Source organism: Asparagus officinalis, chromosome 3, assembly GCF_001876935.1.
Source record: "Asparagus officinalis chromosome 3, Aspof.V1, whole genome shotgun sequence".
Taxonomy (NCBI): Eukaryota; Viridiplantae; Streptophyta; class Magnoliopsida; order Asparagales; family Asparagaceae; genus Asparagus; species Asparagus officinalis.
In genome coordinates, this window is record NC_033796.1 from 108,116,494 (window position 1) to 108,139,636 (window position 23,143).

Here is a 23,143-nt window from a genome sequence, read left to right on the forward strand (position 1 = left end):
TCTTAAAATCAGCACAAGAGACTGCACAAAACTCTCTTCACGAAGCCCTAAGACTTCTTTTCTTTGTTGCAGCCGCCGCACTGTTTTTCTTGTACCCTGCCTCTGCTTTTCACGCCCATAGCGAAAAAGTTCGCAGCCGCCAAAACCTCCTCGCATGCACATCAACGAAAAAAACCTAGGTGGCAATTTTATAGCAGCGGAATGCGGAAATCGGGTGGGCCGGCCTTGGGTTCGCTCTTCACGCGTGAATGCTTCACGTGTGTGGCCGGTTATGCTTTCACGTGGGTGGACCCCACAAGATGCATGGAAAAAACGCGTTCACAATTCTTTCTTTGTTCTACCTAACAAGTTTAATGCCACAATTCCTTCTTAAAAAAAATCTTCATAGCTCCAACACTAAGTGAATCTTCCTTTCTTTTTCTTTGTGCAGATATCTGAAAGGGGTTACCTGCAATTTGCCCTTTCTTTATCTTGGGGTTTATAACTCTGAAATGGTGCTTGCAAAGAAGATATTGGGTATGGAGATTGAGAGAGACAGGGTGAAGGGGAGGTTGAAGTTGTCACAGAGAAGTTACTTGCAGAAGATGCTGAAGAAATTCAGTTATGATGGCAATGCTAAGGCGGTAAGTACTCCATTAGCTCCCCACTTTAAGCTATCAGCTAAGATATCACCTGTTTCAATTAAGGATCGTGAATACATGTCCAAAGTTTCATATGCCAATGCTGTGGGTAGCTTGATGTATGCGATGGTGTGTACAAGGCCAGATTTGTCATAGGCCGTGAGCATGGTATCTAGGTACATGCACGACCCCGGGAAGGGTCATTGAGAGGTCGTGAAGTGGATTCTACGGTATATCAAAGGTACCGTGGATGTTGGTTTGGTATTTCAGAAGAATGAGAAGACAGGGCAGGATTGTATTGGTTACGTGGATTCTGATTATGCGGGAGATCTGGACAAGCGCCGGTCTACTAGCGGATATGTGTTTACACTAGCAGGAGCATCGGTATGTTGGAGATGCACACTTCAGTCTACAGTGGCTCTCTCCACTACGGAGGCAGAGTATATGACGTTGACTGAAGTTGTGAAGGAGGTTTTGTGGTTGCAGAGATTATTGGAGAACTTGGGGATTGCACAGGAGACCCTTCGGGTATATTGTGATAGCATGTCAGCTATCTATTTGGCGAAGAACCAAGTTTATCATGCACGCACGAAGCATATCGATGTCAGATTCTATTTTGTTCGTGACGTTTTGGATGAAGGAGACGTCATATTGGAGAAGGTCCACACGAAGGACAACCCTGCGGATATGTTGACCAAAGTTGTTTCAGGTGAACGCGTTTTTTCCATGCATCTTGTGGGGTCCACCCACGTGAAAGCATAGCCGACCACACACGTGAAGCATTTACGCGTGAAGAGCGAACCCAAGGCCGGCCCACCCGATTTCTGCATTCCGCTGCTATAAAATTGCCACCTAGGTTTTTTTCGTTGATGTGCATGCGAGGAGGTTTTGGCGGCTGCGAACTTTTTCGCTATGGGCGTGAAAAGCAGAGGCAGGGTACAAGAAAAATAGTGCGGCGACTGCAGCAAAGAAAAGAAGTCTTAGGGCTTCGTGAAGAGAGTTTTGTGCAGTCTCTTGTGCTGATTTTAAGAGAGTATTTGTGTGAGGGATCTGAGAGTTTGTGAGAGGGTTTTATTTGTGAGATTGTAAACCCCAATTGTATCTCTTCCTCTAATAGTAGATCTCCCCCTCCTTGCCCCGTGGACGTAGGCTATTTGCCGAACCACGTAAAAGTTGTGTTTTTTACCGTGATTTGTAATAGCTTGTAGGTTCCCTCGACGCGCAGTCCTAGAGCTGACGAGAGGAAGAGCTGATATCTCACTTTGATGAGATATCTGGCTTTTGGTTCTTGTTTCCTTTGAGAAACGAGAATTTCATTGTGATCTAATTTCTTGTTGTGCACCTTGCGCACCGGAGGTGCTGCCGAAATTTCCGCTGCGCACAACAGGCGTGTTAGTATGCAGGCAACCAGCTTGCAGCCATCCATTTTGGGCTAAATTACAAAATTGGTATTTTTATTAATACACACTTTTCGTTTTGGTATTTGTAGTTTCTCCAGCAACATTAAGGTATCAATATTGAATTTTCTCGACTAAATTACCAAATTGGTATTCTTAGGAGGAAACAAGTTCTGATTTGGTATTTTGTTTGTTTGCAGCTATCCATCTGCTTTGTTACAGAGGAGAGAAACAAATACATTTATTGAATGCAGTGGTATTTGAACCCACACCCTTTTGAACCCATATCCTTTTGGACCAGTCTAGATATGACGCCTTAGACCACTCAGTCAAACTGTGGCAATCATGATATTCAATGATGATATGCCTTTAAATCGTTTAGGATTCAGTTCATTTTGCTCTTTTTCTTAGTATAAAAAGGCAATGAAGATTTGCCCGAAAGCTTTTAGATTTTGATGATGGTTAAGGTTTGAGTTGCCTAGTTGTACACAGGGTACCACTTTGCAGTCGTTATTTGTTAGAGAAAAAGGAGAGAGACAATATTCATCACGGCAATGTGGTGAAAACTGGCACATCTGAATCTCATCAAATAACTCGCCATGCAAGCTAGCTTGCAATATGGTGAGATCTTGTTGGTTATTACAAATTCATCGTGCCGATGCCTTCATAATTATTTAGTATCCATGCTTACAACTATATTTGTTGCAGAACTTGGTATGATTTTCTTGCCTGCTCTCTCATATACACACACCTCTCTTTCTACCGACTTCTTTCCTTTTGACTATTTAAAGGTTATGATGTTCATTTTTTTTGCTTAAGAAAATTTAGGGTACTTTCTATTTTTCTATTTGGGATCTTCCGATTACAATTGGGTTTACGATTCTGTGATTTCCAATTTCTTGATTTGTAATATAGCAATTTTAATTGCAAGCATCTAACAATTTAACAAAGACAATTCACTAGTTTTGTTTTCCACTTTTGTTACTATAGTTGCAATAACGAAAAGTTTATAGTCTTTCTTTTTCTCCTTGCAATCTTTATGCAGATATTTTTTTCTGGGATTCGTGGATTGTTATGATAATTATGATCATGATGATGATAATGTTTTGTTATCCTGGTACATGGTTTAATATGCGGTAAGTAAGCTTGTACCAAACTCTGCAGCCTTCAAATATTCAGGGCCAGTTTCAAAGGGGGTACAGAAGAAAATTTGGATGCACGAATTGTGTGTGATACCTATTTTTTGAAGAGTTTGTTTCTTTTATGATTGTCATGTATCATATCTTGCTCAGTTTGTTTTCACGTTTCTAGCTGGTGACTATGGTTCCTGCATTTTCTTATTTTTCTTTATCATAGTGAGGCAATGATGATTTGCCTTAAAGCCTTTTGGCTTTGATGATTGGATTGGATACATTTTGGGGTATATAGGCAAAAACCACATAAAAACTGGTCTTTTTAGAAGCTTGACAGAACCTAAAAGTCATTAGAGGCAATGATAATTTGTTAGAGAACTCCAATTGAATCAATTCTTTGATTCCTAACGCTATAAAAATGGCGAGGCAAGGTTGGGTCAGCTGTTCTGTCTCAGGCCTCCTGTTTGCAGCCAATTTTATATTTGGGTTTTAAGGTAAGTGAACTTTTTATTTTTGGATGTATGAGAATATGTAGATCAATGCGGGTAAAACTTTCGGTTTATAGGCAAAAACCGCTTTTATTTCTCAATGAAGAGAGAGAGAGAGAGAGAGCAAGAGAGCGCACGCGCATTTGTTCATTGCCGCAATGTGGCATATCTGAGCCTTCTGTTTGTGTCTTTATCTGCAGTTTAGGATTACTATTTTTTTAGAGTGTTTTATATCCTTTTCTTTGAAGTTGTTTGATACATTTATTTTTGGGTTTATAAATGTACATCTCTACTGGCTGGCAATATTTCCAGCTCTCTTATACAACAAAAATTCCCCTTTATGAAGGTAAATGATTCATTTTTTTTTTTGCATTGGTTTGGATCTAGAAAAGATAAGATTAATGAGAAATTTCCTTTGTTTGATTGAATTGCAGATTTTCTGGTGCTGGTAGCGGTGTTTGTGCAAAATGCAAGATCTTTTTAATATCCGGGTTTTGTGGTAAGAACCTTTCTCATGTTAGATTTCATATTAGTATCTTTAGGATAAATAAGGAAAAATAAATTAATAAAGAGGGTTATTTATGCAAGTAATTGAGGATGGTGAAAAATTAAAGAAAAACCAAATGAAACATAATGCATATGAGATTGTGAGCAAGTCTTTGGGACTGTGTGCACAAAATTAAATCTTACAAGAATAAGAAGGCTTTATACCTTTGTATACCATATGATCACTCACTTGTGCATCTATAAATGGATTATATTTATATTTATTATGAATAAGCTAAAGGACAAATTTTCAAAACCAACCTTATTCACTATTTAATTGTAAAAAACGACCCCTTTTCAACATATTTAGAAAAACCGACCTGGTTTCAGCTTTGTCGCTGAAACCAGGTCGGTTTTTCTAAAAATTTTTACGAACTCCCGTGAAGTTTAGCATAGTTATAAACTTCACGGGAGTTCAACACCCGTGAAGTTTAATTTGTTAAAAATACTTCACGGGAGTTGAACTCCTGTGAAGTATGTTACAGGGCTTAAAACTCCACGGGAGTTCAACTCCCGTGGAGTTACAGGCCAAATTTCCCAGAGAATCGCTCTCTGGGAAATTTAGACTGCAACTTCACAGGAGTTGAACTCCCGTGAAGTTGCAGGTTTTACGCAACATGCACAGGCTGCTGTGCATGTTTTGTATACATCTACCTATTTTGTATACATCTACCTATTTAACTCATATATACAACTATTTACGTGTTAACAACAATTACTACAATATATATATGATTTAAACACGCACGAATCAAACAATACTCAAAAAGATCACATATCGAGCTGTAATTGATCCACAAAAGTATAATATTTGAAAAAAGTTACAAATTTTAACAAAATAAGTTCAAATACAACCCAATATAGCTCCTCTCCTTCCTCTCCCTCTCTTACCCCTCCCCCTCGCTCTTCCCCGCCCCCCGCGCTGATGAGCCTCGACTATCTGAGTATCCGGCTGTGTATGAGGCTGAGAAGTGCCGGTTCCATCCTCTATCGGCATGCGAAGTGCTGGCGTCATCGTCACGTGGCCGTCGACGCCGAGTGTACGCCTGCCCAAATGATCGAGACCTGTCCTCACGGCCTGCGAACTCGTCGACGTGAGTCTTATGAAACACCTGCGCTATGGTCTTCTTGATTTTGCTGAGTCCTAACGTCACCTGATCCTGAATCTCAGGCACGGTCGCATCAATATCAGCCTCAATGCTATCAAAAGCATGGACATGTGAGGTAAACAATTTATTAAGTACTAACTCAAGAAAAAAATATTATAATTTAGCTTAGAAACTTACGTAATCTCTCTCGTTCATCCCACTAGGGATGTAACTGTCTGTCGGTGGGCGTGGCATGTGTCCAGCTAATGGCTATGGGTCATGTGTGATCCATCTACGTGTGATACCCCAATACCAACGCATATAGGCGATATAGTCAACAGCTGTGGGCCTCGTATCCTGGATGAAATCCCACCTGTAAGCCCACCTGTCTATGTAGGTCGCACGGACTACGGCCCAGTCGGTATGGTGCGAAGTAGGTCACCGCCGACGATCGATCTGCTCGACAGGATCTGACACATCCTGAGAGAGCGTAAACTGTCGTAGCACACGGTCAGGGACATGCATTTCCACGATCTCCCAACAAATCAATGGAACTCTGGCTCTCCATAAGTCGGGACTATCTCGGCAGATGGGTGCAAGAGAATCAATATCGAGCTCTGGTGGTGTATAGGGTCTCCACCTGAACTGAAATAAAATAGAACATTTATCAGTATCAACAACAAAACTATAATGTTCATAACGACTTGAGATTTATATTTACCTGTTCGTGTTGGAGGTCATCAAGCTCATTTCGGTAAAACTCACGATGGCGCGTCGCTGATCGGTACTTAGCGTACCGCACGTTATACCTATATGCAGAATAGAGAATATATAAGTACAAATTCAGTGCGAATAAAATTTGTGTGTACAATTATACCTGTACGCCAAAGGAAACTGTTCCTGTAGGTCACGGTGCACAAGTAAAGTAGGGCGTCCAATATGAATACGCTCCCATGACCAAATCTGTATCAATGTGCAGCATCCATTGAATTCTTTATTCTGCATCAGGGATATTCTACCCAGTTCTCGATACAAGTATGCCAACACCGTGGAGTTGAACTCCCGTGGAGTTTGATATGGTCATAAACCTTCACGGGAGTTGAACTCCCGTGAAGATTTATGAAGAAATTAAAGTTCACGGGAGTTCAACTCCCGTGAAGTTTAATTTCTCAATAAACTTCACGGGAGTTGAACTCCCGTGAAGTTTCAGAAAACTTTTAACAAAAACCGACCTGTTTTCAGCGCTGGGCTGAAAACATGTCGGTTTTTGTAAATATTTTCAAAAGCGGTCGGTTTTTGCAAATAAAAACCCAAAATGGTCTGTTTTGAAAATTTGTCCATAAGCTAAATGGCGAAGGTTAGAGCATGAGCCAGTTTTCTGAAATTAGACCCTTAATTCTATATTTTTATATCTGGTTTCCAAATCATCATGTTTGTAATTTATATCTTAAATCCATTGAGGTGTTAAACAGCACACTCCCATTTTTGAAATTTACACCCCAAATCCATTAACTTGTTATAAACAACACGCTTATTTCAAACAAAAATGAAGATTTGGGGGGTGTAATCTACAGAAGATTTGAGGGCCTAATACGAAAATAGGAGTGTTAAAATGAAGATTTGGGGGGTGTAATCTACAGAAGATTTGAGGGCCTAATACGAAAATAGGAGTGTTAAAATGAAGATTTGGGGGGTAATCTACAGAAGATTTGAGGACCTAATATGAAAATAGGAATGTGAAAATCCAACATTAAAAATGAGAATTTGGCATATATACAGTTCTGAATATGATATGGAACATGTTGCCATCATGTGTCTCGACATGATTAGGGTGTGGTAATACAATTTTTAGAAGTTCCAATGTTTCTCATCCACACATGCACTACAAGTAACATCCAATATCTCTCCTTTCTCTCGATACACACAAACATTGCTTGTCACATCCAAGCAAGTGGATCTAACAGCTCTTACTCTTGGTTGTAGTAGTAGTTAATTTGGTGACACATCATATCCGATATCCACCCACACTTTTAGTAGCTCATTTTGGTGACTAGTCATATCCAAATTTCACATGCATCACTGGAATAGCCAGGATTAGGCTTTTTTTTTTTTTTTGGGGGGGGGGGGTTGGGAAGGGTTTATTATTTATTTATTTATATTATTTGGGGGGTGGGGTGTTATATAGATACTGGGATAAAAGAAAAATGTTAAAAACACTACCCATAAAAACACAAACGTAGAATTTGCATTGACTACAAACACATGTACATTTGTTGGACATGACTCATAATAACAAAAATAAGAGAAGAATGAGAAGGAGTAAAGATTGAACCTTTAGACTCTAGAAATTGTGAGAAAAGGTCAAAAAATGGAACTCTTGAATTTGGGAAAATTAGTAAGAGAGATTATTTGATTTGAGTTGTACTTGGAATTTAGATTTAATGGAGAAAAGCCCCACAAAATGGGGAAAAAACCAATGCCCAGAGAGGGGTCTGCGAATGGTTTTTCTGGACGAATGGTCTAATTGGATTTGGATTAGTTATTTGATTTGAACAATTGAATTTTGAATCCAAACTTAAGAGATTTGGCCCAAAGTCTTTTTTACTTGACAGCTAGGCTTGTGGGCTTTGTTCGGCTCGTGGGCTTTGCTTAAAATTTTTGGGGCTATGGTCATTTTCATGTGGGCTGGTGGGGGGTCATGGCCTCGCCTCGCCTCGCCACTTATATCCTTAGCCTATGGACACAAACATGCATGCAATGCATATTTTACATACAAATTAATTCATGGCACCCATGACTTAAATTCGTACACTGTGGACTTGAGGAATCCACGGGTCCTAAAAATCATGGATAATGGATATTTATTAAGAGGTTGTGCGTAATTAGTAGTAGATGTATAATGGATATTTATTATAGTGAAGAAATTAAATATGGTTAATGGGGAATGAGAAAATGGGAAGTGATTCATGAATAGGACAATTAATGAACAGTAGAGTCAGGAAGCTAGTGGAATGATGAAAACTTTGATGAATTCTAAGAAGTCGCCAAGTGGCACTTGTGGGTCTTGTTTTAGTATATTAGCTAGCATTTTTGTTGTCTCCCTGCCTACTATGATCTCCGCAACTCGGAAGCTAACTCACAAATCAACAATAAGGACACCGAGATTTAATATGGTTCGGTCGACCAACTTCAATCTACATCAATGGGGCAACAGTATGAGAAAATCTGTTATGTATCAGAGAGAACTACAAGAGAAAGCACTCAACTCCCATCTCTCTCTCTCTCTCAAACTCACAAAGCTCTCTCGTAACAATCTTTTGGATGGACAAAGACAATGAAACCTCGCTTCTCGCACAATATTCTTGAATCAGACTACGTCCTCTGCTAACCTTAGATTACAAGAATATTGACTCACTCTCTTACTTCCTAATTTTTTCTCCAACAATAGAAAAATATATATAGAGAAATCAAAACCCTAATCTAACCAAACTTCCTAATTAGAATAAGATTCGAACTTCTTATCATGATGAGACCCTATCTCTAAATCATGATAGACCTCTAACCTATCTAATTATTTACACAAAGAATCAAAGATACAATCCCTACATTTTAGCTCGTGCTAAGCACGATTATTTTCCCATGATTCAATTTCTGTATTACACTTTGATAAATACAAAAACCCATATATATCGTCTAATACCTATCATATAGTCACTTCTATTTTCCATATTCTTAATTTAGTTTACGTTTATTGAAAGATATATATTAGTTAAGTATAATTTAAATAAAAATATGTCATTAATAATCTTAATTAACTAATTAGATAAGTGAATTAGATATTTCTATAATCAATAGAAAATATAAATTTTAAGTAAAATTTATATTTGATTTATTATACCCATTAATTTCCGTTTGGAAATGTTACAATTTTACTATATTAACATGTAAAGTTAGTATTTAAACATAAAAATAAATTAAAAAAAAACAATGAAAAATAAAGAAAAAGTAAAATGCTTACCTATTGAGCATTCATATCAAGAGAAGCGCCATTAGTCTTTAATTACAAAACACATTCTCAATTTTAAAAATAGAAAAACAACAATTAGAAGTGGAATATATAAAGATTCTCATTAGGTAGATATTTTTTAATTATTAAAAAGAGCATTTAAGAGAATAAAAAACTAGCAGGGATGAACCTAATTAATTGAAATTGATGAGAAAAGTTTCTTTCTCGGAATCTTCTACTTTAACTGCATAATAAAATTGAATAGTAGTTAATCTAAGTAAACCTTTAAAAAATAGATTTTTGAGTAAAATAAATAAAGAAATCATACCTAAATACATATCAAATTGAGAAACAATCTAAATCTCTAATATTTTATCCGCATAATTATGCCCATCAATTTCCCCTTGCTTTAATTTTACTCAATTAAAATGCAAGATTTTTATTTTAGCATCAAAGCTTCAATAAAGAAATATAATAACAAATAAAGAAAATGAAAATTCATACTTGCAAGTCAAATCAAGTGAAGAGCACTCAATTTATCGTTTTGAAACAACTTCTGTCAATCCTAAAAAGACAAAAAAACAAACAAACTAGAGCATATATAGTGAAATAGTTAGAGAAAAATTTAGAATAAAGGAAAAATATATAGATAAACTTAATAAAGGAAAAGAAGTTTAGAATCAAGTGCTACTTCCGATTGGAAAACAAATAGGTAGTAGTTCGATGATTCTCAACTAAAGACAACTAAATTGCTGCAAATCACTAAAATCAAACAAAAATGTAATAATATAAAGCGAAATGAAGAATAAAACCCTAATTAAGTAAAGTCAAGAATGAAACCTTAATTAAGTAAAGAGTGCTGCTACGGGGACCCAAAATATGGGACCAAGGGAGGGGACAGGTGAGGTGTCCCCTCCCTATTGCATAATGAGTTGGCATGAGTTGGTATGGCCAACTCATTATGCAATAGGGAGGGGACACCTCACTTGTCCCCTCCATTGGTCCCATATTTTGGGTCCTTAAATCATTTTCCTTAAGTAAAATCAAGAAAAGTCTAGTAAATCCTAGAAATTTTAACAGGTGGTTGTGATTTCAAGTGATCTTTGGCCCTTGAGAATTAAAACCTAGAATTTCAACTCGTGCTTGCATCATCCTATAAAAAAAACCAAACAGTGCATCAAAAATTTAAAAAATCAAAGAAAATTAAAAGATAAGTGAACTTTGAAAAAATCAAAAATCCATCATTAAAATATTTTAAGATTAAAGTATAATTCACATATCATAAATAAATGAAGTTACATTAAAGAGTATAATATCAGATCTCAAGTAAATCTAGGTGAAAAACAATAAAATTAAATATTGAAGGTTACCTCTATGATATCGAGAACAAAATGGATGAGTTTTTTAGATTAACCAAGAGAAGACGTAAAAGAGGATTTATATAACCGATGCCTGCACATTCATCAACAATAATTGCTAAAATGTTTAGGATCTTTAACAATGAAATTGTTAACTAAAAAATAAAAAATTACGAGACATATCATTTCCTTTGTTTTTTTAAATAGTCTATGAAATTTGGTAACTACAATTTAGGTAGGTACAGATTTGCATAAGAATCGCATATAATTATACAAAATCCCTAAATTTATTAAAAAATTACACCTTAATAAACAATGTTTTAAATATCGCCTGATAAACTGATATTATCAAGTGACTTATTGGTTTTGTAGGCCTTTTGCTATGATAAATTTGTTTCAAAATCGGTTATCATTTTTGGATGTTTATCGCTGATAAGCAGCGATAAAGTGAGTTATCGACCGATATTGTCGGTCAAAATATCGGAATTATTGGTCTTTGTTTTGAGTTTTGATTTCGGACAACGACCACCTATTCAATACACTTTAAACCCATCTGACCCGAGTTTCTACCATTAGTTATTGATTCTAAATATAATTATTTATATTTTGGTATGTTTATATATCATTAAGTATGATTAGATTACATTTTAGAATATTATATTATGTATATTACCATCTAGTAATGTCACTCTAATAAGTACTAATCTCTGATATCTGCTATCCGATATAGATTTTGACCGTCTAATAAATTCCCAATAACCAATGTTTAAGACCTTGCTAATAAAGATCTACGTGATTTTAAGTACTAATTACAAACTAATGGTTAGGATTTACACTTATAAAGATAAACAGGTGTTTAAGAAATCCACGTGCTAAAAAAATTAAGATTTAGTAAGATATTACTTTTCAATATTTTAATAATTAAGATATATTAGTTAAAAAGGTTTTTCTATATATATATATATTAGTTAATAAGATTTTCCAATATATATAAAGATAAAGATTTAGTAAGATATTATTCTTATGTAGTAAAGTTTTTTTAAAATGTAAACAAATAATATAAAGAATCTTATCATATATTTTCAACTTTTATGAAATTTATTCCAATTCATGTTTCCTAATATGATAGTTATTATAAATATAGATAGATCTTGAATATTAGGCAATATATTGTAAAGATATTTCAAATAGTTGGAAATAAATATATTTTGAATTAGGTAATATATTAGAAGTATATTTTGATTAATAGCAAATGTTGAATATTGTTTAATTTGGACGATAAAATTTTATATCTTGAATATGAAAGAATAAATTCAAATTAAAAAAAATAAAATATGGATAAGTAATGTGAAAAAACAAGACAAATGAGGTTTGTATTATAATATGCTGATCATATCAACAAAAAATATTCACATGTAACTAGATATGCATTGAAATCAGTAAAGAAATAAAATGGAAAACAAACCTTTTGAGCTTCCAGATGAATATAGACAAAGTCCAATAGCTTTGACCTTGCATCTCACAATTGTAAAAAGAGTATAACATCAAATCTCATAAATAACTATAAATGAAAAATAAAAAACATAAAATTTCAAGGTTACCTTTGTGATATCGAGAACAAGATGGATGAGTTTTTAGATTACCCAAGAAAAGACATAGAAAAGGATTAGTACAACTGACACTAGCACAATCATAAACAATAATTGCTAAAAGCTCCGGGATCTTTTACGCAGAATTTGTTAGCGAAAAAAAATCAAAAATTACCAATCATATCATTTCCATTTCAAATAATCTATGAAACTTGGTAACTGAAAATTAGGAAGACATAGATTTGCATAAGAATCGCATATGATAAGAAAAAAAATCCTAAATTTATTCAAAAATTAGACCTTACTAAAAATCTGCTCGATTTAGTATTAAATTAATGGTTAGGATTTATACTTAATAAAATAAACGGTCGATTAAGAAGTCCACATGCCAAAAAAACTTAGTAGGCTAAAATGCTAACGTGTCAAGCTCTAGTGTCTTTGAGGTCGTTTGGTTTTGCTTTAATGTATACCCTAATACTTAATTCTGTGCGAATGCACGGAATTAAGTATTACAATGTTGTAATCACAAAGAAAATTAAATCGAATCATTGAAGTTTGGAAAGTTGTAAAGTTTAATATTAATTTAAGATGAAAAAAGTATAGAAGGTAAAATTGAATGTCTAGGGGAAAACAGAAAATAATTGATTAGAGCTTTAAAACATTGTTGTTTCTTGATGTGCGTGAGAGAGAAGATATCAAGTCAAGACAATTTTTGCTTTTTACCTTGTATTGTATATGATAAATGCCGGGTTTTAAGAACCTTGAATGAGTGGGAAAAGCTATCACTAGATATTTGGTTATTTGAGTTCTTTTATAGAAAAATAATATTTTAATTTATATATGAAAATATGAACAGTCATTCGCACAATAAGCTACAAAGTGTCCAGATTTTTGGATTTACGGGAAATTAAATTGTCTCCATCTACTATAGGTAAGGTACTAAACAGTTAGCATTTGGTTTCAATGAGGATTTTAGTTCCAATGCGACATGAGGTTTTGGTAGCATCAATCGTTATTCAAGATTTACACGAAGAATTTGAATTAAAACTACAACCAAGTTATTATTTTGTTAGTATCCACTATAGTATTCTGGTATTGCTATTGATACTTTCAAGTTCGTGATGTACGGATTAGATTATTATTGAGCTTTTCAATTTTTTTTCAAAAATAGGCAAAGTGTCACATATTTTAAAATTTTTGTATACCTAAAAAAATATCACAATTGTTCATAACAAAAAAAAAAAAATCACAATTGTTCATAACTCAACAAAGCAAAATAATATAGAACTAATCATCTTTTATACATTGCAATCATAAAAGATGTTATTTAAAACCCATATATACTTTCAGTTATTCATCTTTGCGATGCATGAGACTTAATACTAAATGCTAATAATAGCGTAATGTCATAAAATTATGATTTTGAAAGTTACTTTTGTTTTCTTCGAGTCTAAAAGTTCCATTATAAATTAAAAATGCTACTAAATAATGTCAAATCGGATTCCTTAATTAGTTCCATTTGTTTTGGATGGAAATTTTTATTTGTTTTGGTGCTAAATAGGCAAAAGATGTTTGATGATGCTCACATTTCTTTAATGCAATGCTTTTCTAATGACAGAAATTAAGAGGGAGAGGGAGGGAGGGAGAGGGTGGTTGAAGATGCTGTGATGAGCTAGGGATAAGAATATAAATTTTATTTTGTAGAAGATGAACAACCATAAAGAAGATGGATAACCTGAACAATTTTTAAGATATGCATTGAAATCAAAAGAGAATGAATGTGGTTGAAAGTTATATTATTTAGATAGAATTGCACTTGGTATTGGGGTAAAACGAAGAGTTGTTAATATTGGGGATAATAAAAAGCCGACAGGAAAGAAGTGGTGTAAATAGAAAATCTTGTAAGGGTTAAAATGTGGAAATTTAATAGCATTGTTTGAGAAAGTGACATGCGACTAAAACGTTAACCATAGGTTGCTGATTTATCAATATAGTATTGATAGATGTATAATTTGATTGTGCCTGGAGTTCTTTGTGTGTGTAATATTGTTGTGATGCTGGGTGTGAATATGATGGTGGCAGTAATGGAGTGGTGTGCTGTATACATATCGAATTGTCATGCAAATAGTGATATGTGTCTCTTATATTTTTGAATTGATTTAATGGTTGTACAAGGCGATGTTGAGGAATCAATTTTGTATATGCTACCAAAGCTTGGATATTTTTCCTATATAAGGATTATTTTTTTGTAGGATGGGGGGACACCTTTGTTGTGGTATATAGGATTTGGGCAAATTATGGATTTGTTGTGGCCGATTGATTGCACCGACTACACCTATTTTTCTTACTAATTCCTTCCTGCCCTTGTCCATAGTACATCTAGTTCTTATGGAACGAGATTACCATGCTTGTCTCTTAAACTGTGGAGGTAATAATCGTGGCCCACCATATGTCCAACTTTGACTATCCTCTATCGGGTGAAAACACTCCTTGTACGTACGTTGGTAGTGATTACTTGAATATCACTTGGCGATGAATTCATAGTGTGATATCCTCACACCGCCCTCTTGATCAGACCAAGCTGCTATAACATGGGAAAAAGGAAGTGATTACAATTCTGGAATGTTGTAAATACATTTACAACTACTAACATGAATGAGTATGACCGGGCGAAAACAATCCGCTTCGCTAAAATATCCTCAACTTTTGGGGCCAACTCTAATGTCATATTTTCTCCGAGCACACATCTGGTAAAGTGTCTATTAAGCCTATAAAATGTCTTACAATCAAGGACTGTATTAGCATAGCTCGAAGCCTCCTAAGCACACTGTTGAAACTCTCTGAGCAATTGGTTATCATCATACAAAACTGTTTTTCACTATCTTCACATAAGGCGGCCCATCTTCTGATATCCCTCAGACCCAAACGAGTCTCCATCTAATTATGTGCATCGGGCGAAATGGTGATGATTTTGGAGATGCACATAATTACTCATAATTACTCATACACCAATTTCTCTGTTACACATCCAGCATCCAGCTTGCCAAAAGAGATTTTGGAGATGCACATGATCATATTTCTTCTTAAAATTATCCCGAATATGTCTTACGCAATAACGATGGTGATGATTTGCCTGATATTTCTCCAATGCACTAATAATTCCTTTCATTCTATCTGTGATGAATGTAATTGTCCTCGCTCGCACGTTAAGAATAAATTACCAAAAAAATTTCACCATTTCAATTCTCTAACTTTTAATTATTTTCCCTAATTTTTCATTTCTCAATTAGATACAAATTATCAAAAACCCTAATATTAATCCAAATGATAAACCAAAACAAACTAATGGGGATGAAATGGATGATAATATGAGAAAAATTAGGGGAAAAACATAAAAGTTTGAAGAAATTACCAAAAAATTATATAAAGGCCCTAGAAATGAACTCTGGAGAACTTTGACGTGATCACAACCAAGGGGGAGTCACCAATGGCGGGAGATAGTCGATGAAAGTGATTGGAGATAAAGTGGCGGTTAGAGTAGTTGGATGGGGAAAAAACCATAGTGTTTAGGAGAGACATGGAGCAATCATGGAGAGAGGATTGTGAGCGTGTGAATGGAAAAGAGAGCGTGCTCGGTCATATAATATCTAAAATCTACAATATTGGGTATCCCGTGGACTTTGAATAATCCTTAAACCCTCTGTTAAAAACACGATACTAGTATCGTGTTTTTAATAGAGGATAAAAGCCCAATAAAGAATTTTCGCAACTAAAGTCTACGTGATTGCCAATCCGGTAGACTTTGGTTAGATATATTATCAGAGGTAATTATCTACTTAATTACATGGGATTAAGAATCCCATGTAGGTTAATACAATATTAATGTAACGGGATTCTCAATCCCGTATACTTTGTGAACGATTTTTTTTTTATAAAATCGACCTAGATTCAGCGCATGAAGCTGACGTGGTTGAAACTAAGCTTTGTGCGCTGAAACTAGGTCGAAAATGCTACATACTTTTGTAATAGGTCAAAAATGGTAACACTTTTATGAAATGGTCTATTTTGGAAATTTCTCAAAAAAAAAAAAAATAAAAAAAAAAAAAATATAAAAAAACCTTAGGAGTTTCTATCTGCAGTAATGAAACTACAATGGTAGCAAGTTACCACAAGAGAGTCTATGTGCAATTTTATCATTTTTAATACTTTTTTTAGTAGTCTAGTGAGTGATAAAATAAAAGCAAGCATTAATCCATAATCTAATGGTTCAAATATTTTCAACTTGGTTCTCTTTGAAAATTTTCAAGTTGAACCGAGCCATGGATCACTCTCCTGGTTCTCTAAGCATGAGAGTGTTTCATTTAAGGAAGTTGTTGGAATATGCAGGCTTAGGGTCCAATAGGGATCCTTTCAGAACCACTCCTATAGAAATGGGGTGATATACAAGCATAAATAGAGTTGTAATTCCCAAATTAACCCTCTAATCACCCGTGAATAGTATAAATCATTCTTTATTCTAAAGTATTCTAATAGAATCTTTACTCCTAAGGGTCTATTCTAATGAATATAGGTGGTGTGATGTCATTGTCATCAACAACTCAACATAACATTCCACTTGCAGAATCTTGATTCAGTTGCATATGATGGTGTTGACAATATAAAGCTAATCTTTGATATAACTTGAATTATAAGATTGCAATTTGTGACAGGCAGCACCACTACATGTTAATTGTTGGTGTGTTAGTGCATCTAGCTTTTACCGCCTTTTGACCTAAATATCATAAAACTGAAATAATTAATCCACAGCTGCCGTCAGCACGAAAAAAAAAAAATTTGCAGAGATTTTATCTACAGCTCTGTACAACCCTCATTTAAAACAATATGGGTCAAGTGAGTAAAGGAATTAGAATGAGCTGCTAATCTGTGGAAAGTGTTCTCTTCCTTTATTATGGTAATTCCATATCTTAAACTTTGTGGTAGTTCCCCTGCAACGTCAAAAACTATGACCAAATCAAGACTACATAAAAGTTTACAAATCAGGAACGAACCGAACAATAGAGATATTAACAATAAAGCCAAACTCAGCAGCATGTGGATAGAAAGGAGACAAAAAAATATACCATCAGATACAAACAACCCTATCTTCTGATATCAGCAAGACCTGAAAATGGTTATACTATTTGGATGAGTTATACAGTACACACTAATTCTAGAGTGCATGCATGTGCTATAAGATTTTGGCTAGAATTTCATGTGATTATAAATTTACATGCCATAAAGCTCCACTTGACTTTTAAGGAGTTATAAACAAGCGGTTGTTGTTTCCATTTAAATACCAGTTTCATCCGTGCGGATGCACAAAATTAAGTGATATGATGTTCTGTTTATAAAGTTGTATTCATAGAGAAAATTAAAGTGAATCATTAATGTATGAAAAGTTGTTAAGTTTCATATTAATTAAGATAAAAAAGTATAGAGAAGAGAGTTGAATGTCTACCAAAAAAAAATTAATTAATTGGGTAGAGCTTTAAAAATCTATTGATTCTTAATTGAGCAAGAGATGAGATATCAGTCTCTTATAGAAAACTAATATTTTCATTAATATATGGGGATATGAGCAGTCATTCACCTAATAAGCTACCAAGTGTCTAGATTTTAGATTTATGGAAACATTAAGTTGTGTCTATCTATTACGGGATAGGTAATAAACAATTAGTATATGGTTTCGAAGATGATTTTCATTCCAATACATCAGGCTTCAGGAACATCAATCAGTCCTCAAGATTCACAGAAAGAATTCAAATTAAAATTCGAATTAAAATGATCAAAACTTGCTTGTGAGATTGACATGTGGCTTAAAGCTGCAACTAGCTTATTACTTTATTAGTATATAGGATTAATATTTATACTATTTAGCTCGCGTGACGCAAAAATTAGATTATTATTGAGCTTTTAAATTTTTCTTCAACATAGACAAAATATCACAATTTTTAAAAATTTTCTATACCAGAAAGAATCACAGGTGCTCAAAGCTTAAACAAAATAAATTTGCAAAATAGACCTTTTTGCAAAACAGACCATTCGAAACATACGGGATCAGTAGTCCCGTATGATTTAATGGGGGTATTAAATCATACGGGACTACTAGTCCCTTATGTTTCGAATGGTTTGTTTAGCAAAATCGACCTCTTTTTGGCCAACAGGACAAAAAAAGTCTATTTTGCTAAATATTTAGCAAAACGGTCTGTTTTGCTAAATATTTAGCAAAATAGGTCTATTTTGTAAAATTTTCCACAAAGTAAAACAATATAGAACTAGTCATCTATTATACACTGTGCCACCCATAGAAGATGATAGTTAAAAATCATATGTACTTTAGTTATTTATGTGTACGATGCACGAGGCTTAATATTACAATGTTAATGTTAGTCTGATATTATAAAATTATGATTCTGACCGTTATTTTTCTTTGCTTCAACTCCAAAAACTACATTATAAATTAAAAATGCTACTAAATAATTAGATTCTTCATTTGCCTCCATTTATTTCGGATAGAAAAGTTTCTTTGGTTTGATTCAAAATAGGCAATATATGTTTCAGGAAGCTCAATTTTTGATAGTTAAAAATCATATATACTTTAGTTATTTATGTGTACGATGCACGAGACTTAATATTACAATGTTATTGTTAGTCTAATATTATAAAATTATGATTCTGACCGTTATTTTTCTTTGCTTCAACTCTAAAAACTACATTATAAATTAAAAATGCTACTAAATAATTAGATTCTTCATTTGCCTTCATTTATTTCGGATAGAAAATTTTCTTTGGTTTGATTCGAAATAGGCAATATATGTTTCAGGAAGCTCAAATTTGCACGTCTTTAATACAATGTTTCCCCAGCAGCAGAAATTTCCAAAAATGCTAGTTTGAGTTAACATAACACCTTGAGATGTGGTTACAAGGATTCCCTTTTTTTTTGTGAGTCTGACAACTTTTTGACCTATGTTGTGCATGGGTGAAGTCATAAGTCTATCCGAAGGTTATCACATAAAAAAATGTAATCTAGTGGGTTTCTTTGCAACAATGAAACGAGAGGGGTCCATGTGCACGTTTTAGGGGCTGTATCTTTATCATTTACACGTTTTAGGGGCTGTTTGGTTGGCCAAAAATTCAAGGAAATTAATTATAAGAAATATATTTCTTATAATGGTTTTTTTTTTTGTTTGGTTCACACATTGAAACGAAGTGAAAAGTTTATGTGGCACATTTTCATTGGCTGATGTGACTCATACTTAAGGAAACCCATTTCCTAGATTTTTGTAAGGAAATGAGTGGAAACTCATTCTTAATTATTTCCATCCTCAATTTCCTTTTGCTTTATTTCAAGGAAACCAACCAAACGGCCGCTTACTCTCTCATCAGCGTCCAAAACAAAATTCATCAGATGTGTCCAAAATCGAACAACAATTTCATCATCATCAACAAAATCAAAACACAGCAGATAAGAATAGGCGCTCGGGGGGCTTGTTTGAGAATCTGCGTTGTGATGTTTGCAGTGGCCTCAGCTTTCTGCGTCTCTGGTCCAGCTCTCTACTGGAGATTCAAGAAAGGATTTGTAAATAACAACAAAACTTCCACTACTTCTTGTGCTCCTTGTGCTTGTGATTGCCCTCCTCTCTCTCTCTCTCTCCAGAAGATTGCTCCTGGTAATCACCTAGATCTGAGAATTACCCATTTTGAGATTTTGGGTTATATTGGAAATTTTGGTAATGGGGGTTTGGTTGTTGCCGTGATTGAAGAGAACCCATTATTAGATTGATCAGAGAGAAACCCATTATTGGATTTTGTGGTAGGATTTGTTGGAATAAGTAGATTGGGCATTTTGGATGAGTTAGGTTCTTTTGTGGGCTTATTAAGTTAGGCTTGCAATTTATTTTTAGCTTGTATGGTTAGTATGGAGTTCATGATGAAGTATACATTGTAGCCTGTAGGAAACAAATGGGGGTTTGGTTGTTGCCGTGATTGATGAGAACCCATTATTAGATTGATCAGAGAGAAACCCATTATTGGATTTTGTGGTAGGATTTGTTGGAATAAGTAGATTGGGCATTTTGGATGAGTTAGGTTCTTTTGTGGGCTTATTAAGTTAGGCTTGCAATTTATTTTTAGCTTGTATGGTTAGTATGGAGTTCATGATGGAGTATACATTGTAGCCTGTAGGAAACAAAAGAACCCATTTTTATTTTTTGCCTTAAAAATGTTGGGTATTCATTTTGTTTTAGTGAGTTTTGCACTTTATTTCTTGCTTTTATTATGTTTACTAGATTTTTTGGCTTGAGTGAAATGCATGTGTAATTGAAAAGGTATATGCATCTATACAATTAAGTGGTTAATGGAAATTTGATTGGATGAGTTTAAATGAAAAATAGGACTATTGAGTTGGAATAGTAATAATAATAGATGTGATAGCAAAGATGATGGCCAAAGAGATGAAGTAAGGAAAATCTTGTACTCTTTAAGTTTAATTGTCAATTAGGTCTAAAGTATCAATGAGGTGATAGCCTATGATTTTCTACGCACATTGCAGATAAAATTGGGACTTTTGAGTTTGGGTTGTGTCGATTTAAAGAATGGGAAGTACATTGAGAGGAAATCAATGTCTTTATTTTTTGTTCCTCAAAATGTTACAATTGAGATGGGTTGTTATACATGAAATATAGGAGATCAAATGAGTTTGTTGTTAGGCATGTTAGATAGATGAGCAAGCCAATTTAAGAGGTTGATAGAATTGTGCTTAACGTTGAAAAAAATTGATCACTTATCCTAGTCTTTGGATGACTATCATACTGTTCAGTAAATGCTTCTTATAATTTTTGACGATTTCTTTATGCTGATTAGATGAGTGCCTTTTACTTGTTGCCTTAGTAAGTCTCAGAGTATCTATTACGGTCATAGCATTTTGTTCATAGCCACTGAATTCTTGCTTTTGATGTGTTTTGCAGGACTCCTCAAATCTCTCAGTTACAGGTTTGCACTCATCCACAGAATTTACTTTCTGAAATATTGGAGGTGTTGATTCGTGATGCCTAATTTTGCTAAAAAAATTCCACTTCCACTTCTGATGTGAATTTGATTAATATAATTGACTTTCATACATTGTGTCTTTTCTTTCATTCGCTAGCTTTTCTCTTAGACCGCTCAACACTGTTATTGACGTAAATATGTATAATATACGAGGAAATGACCATGTTCTTAAACATATCGAAGTATGGAGAACCATGTTCCTTGAGAGTTTGCCTTCTTGATATTTTAAATATAACCCTTCCTATATTTAAGTTGGAAGAACATGAAACCATGTTCCTTGCGACCTTCTTGGTTGTAATAAGTATGATCATATCTTCTTAATATTTTTGTTGCTATATTTTTACACAAAGATTCTTGGTGATTATTGAGGCTGTTCTTAGTGATTTTTTGCTCCTGCATTTTTTTTCCTTCCTAAAATGGCAGTTCTTATGCTAGCCTTATAAATCATTCTTTGCTGATGTATGCCATGATAAGGATGATTTAATGTTTTTCGTCTTGTGTCGATTGTGCCAACGTACTTTATATTTTAGTATCACGATATAGATTGTGGGAAGCATGATCCAGAGCTAAACAAGGAGATGGAGAAGTAATTTTGTCGATCTCATTAGCAAGGAGCTCAAGTTTCAGGATGCTGTGTCCAAAAAGCACGCTCGTCACATGAACATCACTATGGTTGAGGCCAAGAGACTGGCTTCTCAGTATCAGAAAGAGGACGAGAAATGCAACACAGAGACAGAGACATGCAAGGAGGCAAGAAAGCGGGCTTAAGCAGCCTCAACCCTTACCGAGGAGAAGCGAATCACTTATATCTGGGAGCAAAGGGGTCGTTGAAGTGGCTGGCAAGATGTGTAATCCTTGAAAAATTATATATTTACTTGAAAATTTGTTACGTTGTCATGGAAAAACATGTATTTTGTTTCCTTCTTGGGGAGAAAACTTGTCCAGAAAGGTAATAAAGTTTATTTTTCAGGTTAATTGCACATAGATTCCCTGTAGTGTCGTTGTTTTGAATTTACTACCCCTAAAGTTGGTGTATATGACAGGTTCTATTGTACATAGAGGTACATATGTAATTGTATAATTCATCATCGAGTATAAATACAATGTTGTGCCCCTATCTAGGGTAACCTGCACATATTCATATTGATACCCTCCCTCTGTTTTCCTTTCTCAATCGTTCACATGATATCAGAGCAGGCTTGAAACTCCAGGAAAATCAATTGGTGTTATCACAGTCACAGCTATTCTCAGCAGAGCATGACATCCTCTTCAGCAACCTCAATCCTTGCAACTGAGACCCCAAACTTTGGCTTTAATATCTGCCTTGACGACAGCAACCCCAATCCCTGTGACTTCGACTGTTATGACCTTGATTTCCTTTGTAATTTCTTCAATTCCCATGGGTACATCAACTTCATCAACACCGTCTATTGAAGAATCCAACTTTCTTTTCTCTAACTTTAATCATCAGCAATCATCTCCAGGATTACATGGGCTAAACTTATCAGGTGTCTAAACTACAGTTGAAGACTACCTAGCGTGGAAAATGCAATTCACCGCGTTGCTAATACCTCATAATCTATTGGGAGTTGTTGACGGCTCGTGCCCGACTCCACCAATATATGTTGAAATAGCTGCGGGTCATCGACCCAACCCCGATTACGTGGGTTCAAGAAAATCAAAGCCCTTCAATCTTTGTTGTTCGCTACTTTGTCCCGAGAAGTTTTAGTTGAAGTCCATGATTTAGAGCGCTCGTACCAAATTTGGGGTTGACTGCAAAATCGAATTTTTACGAATAGTTACGACGATAAAAAAGACCGAAAATCAAACT

At 34.7% G+C, this 23,143-nt stretch overlaps 1 long non-coding RNA gene across 3 annotated transcripts; it reads left to right on the forward strand.

Moving 5' to 3' along the window:
- LOC109835703 lies at positions 1,943–22,287 on the forward strand. 3 transcript variants are annotated; one of them, XR_002245676.1, is made up of 4 exons: positions 1,943–2,128; positions 2,218–4,137; positions 21,231–21,255; positions 21,856–22,287. It is a non-coding gene; the product is annotated as an uncharacterized LOC109835703 (long non-coding RNA). The 3 variants fall into 3 exon arrangements; XR_002245677.1 differs by having other exon boundaries at positions 1,950–3,984; positions 4,073–4,137; XR_002245675.1 differs by having other exon boundaries at positions 1,955–4,137.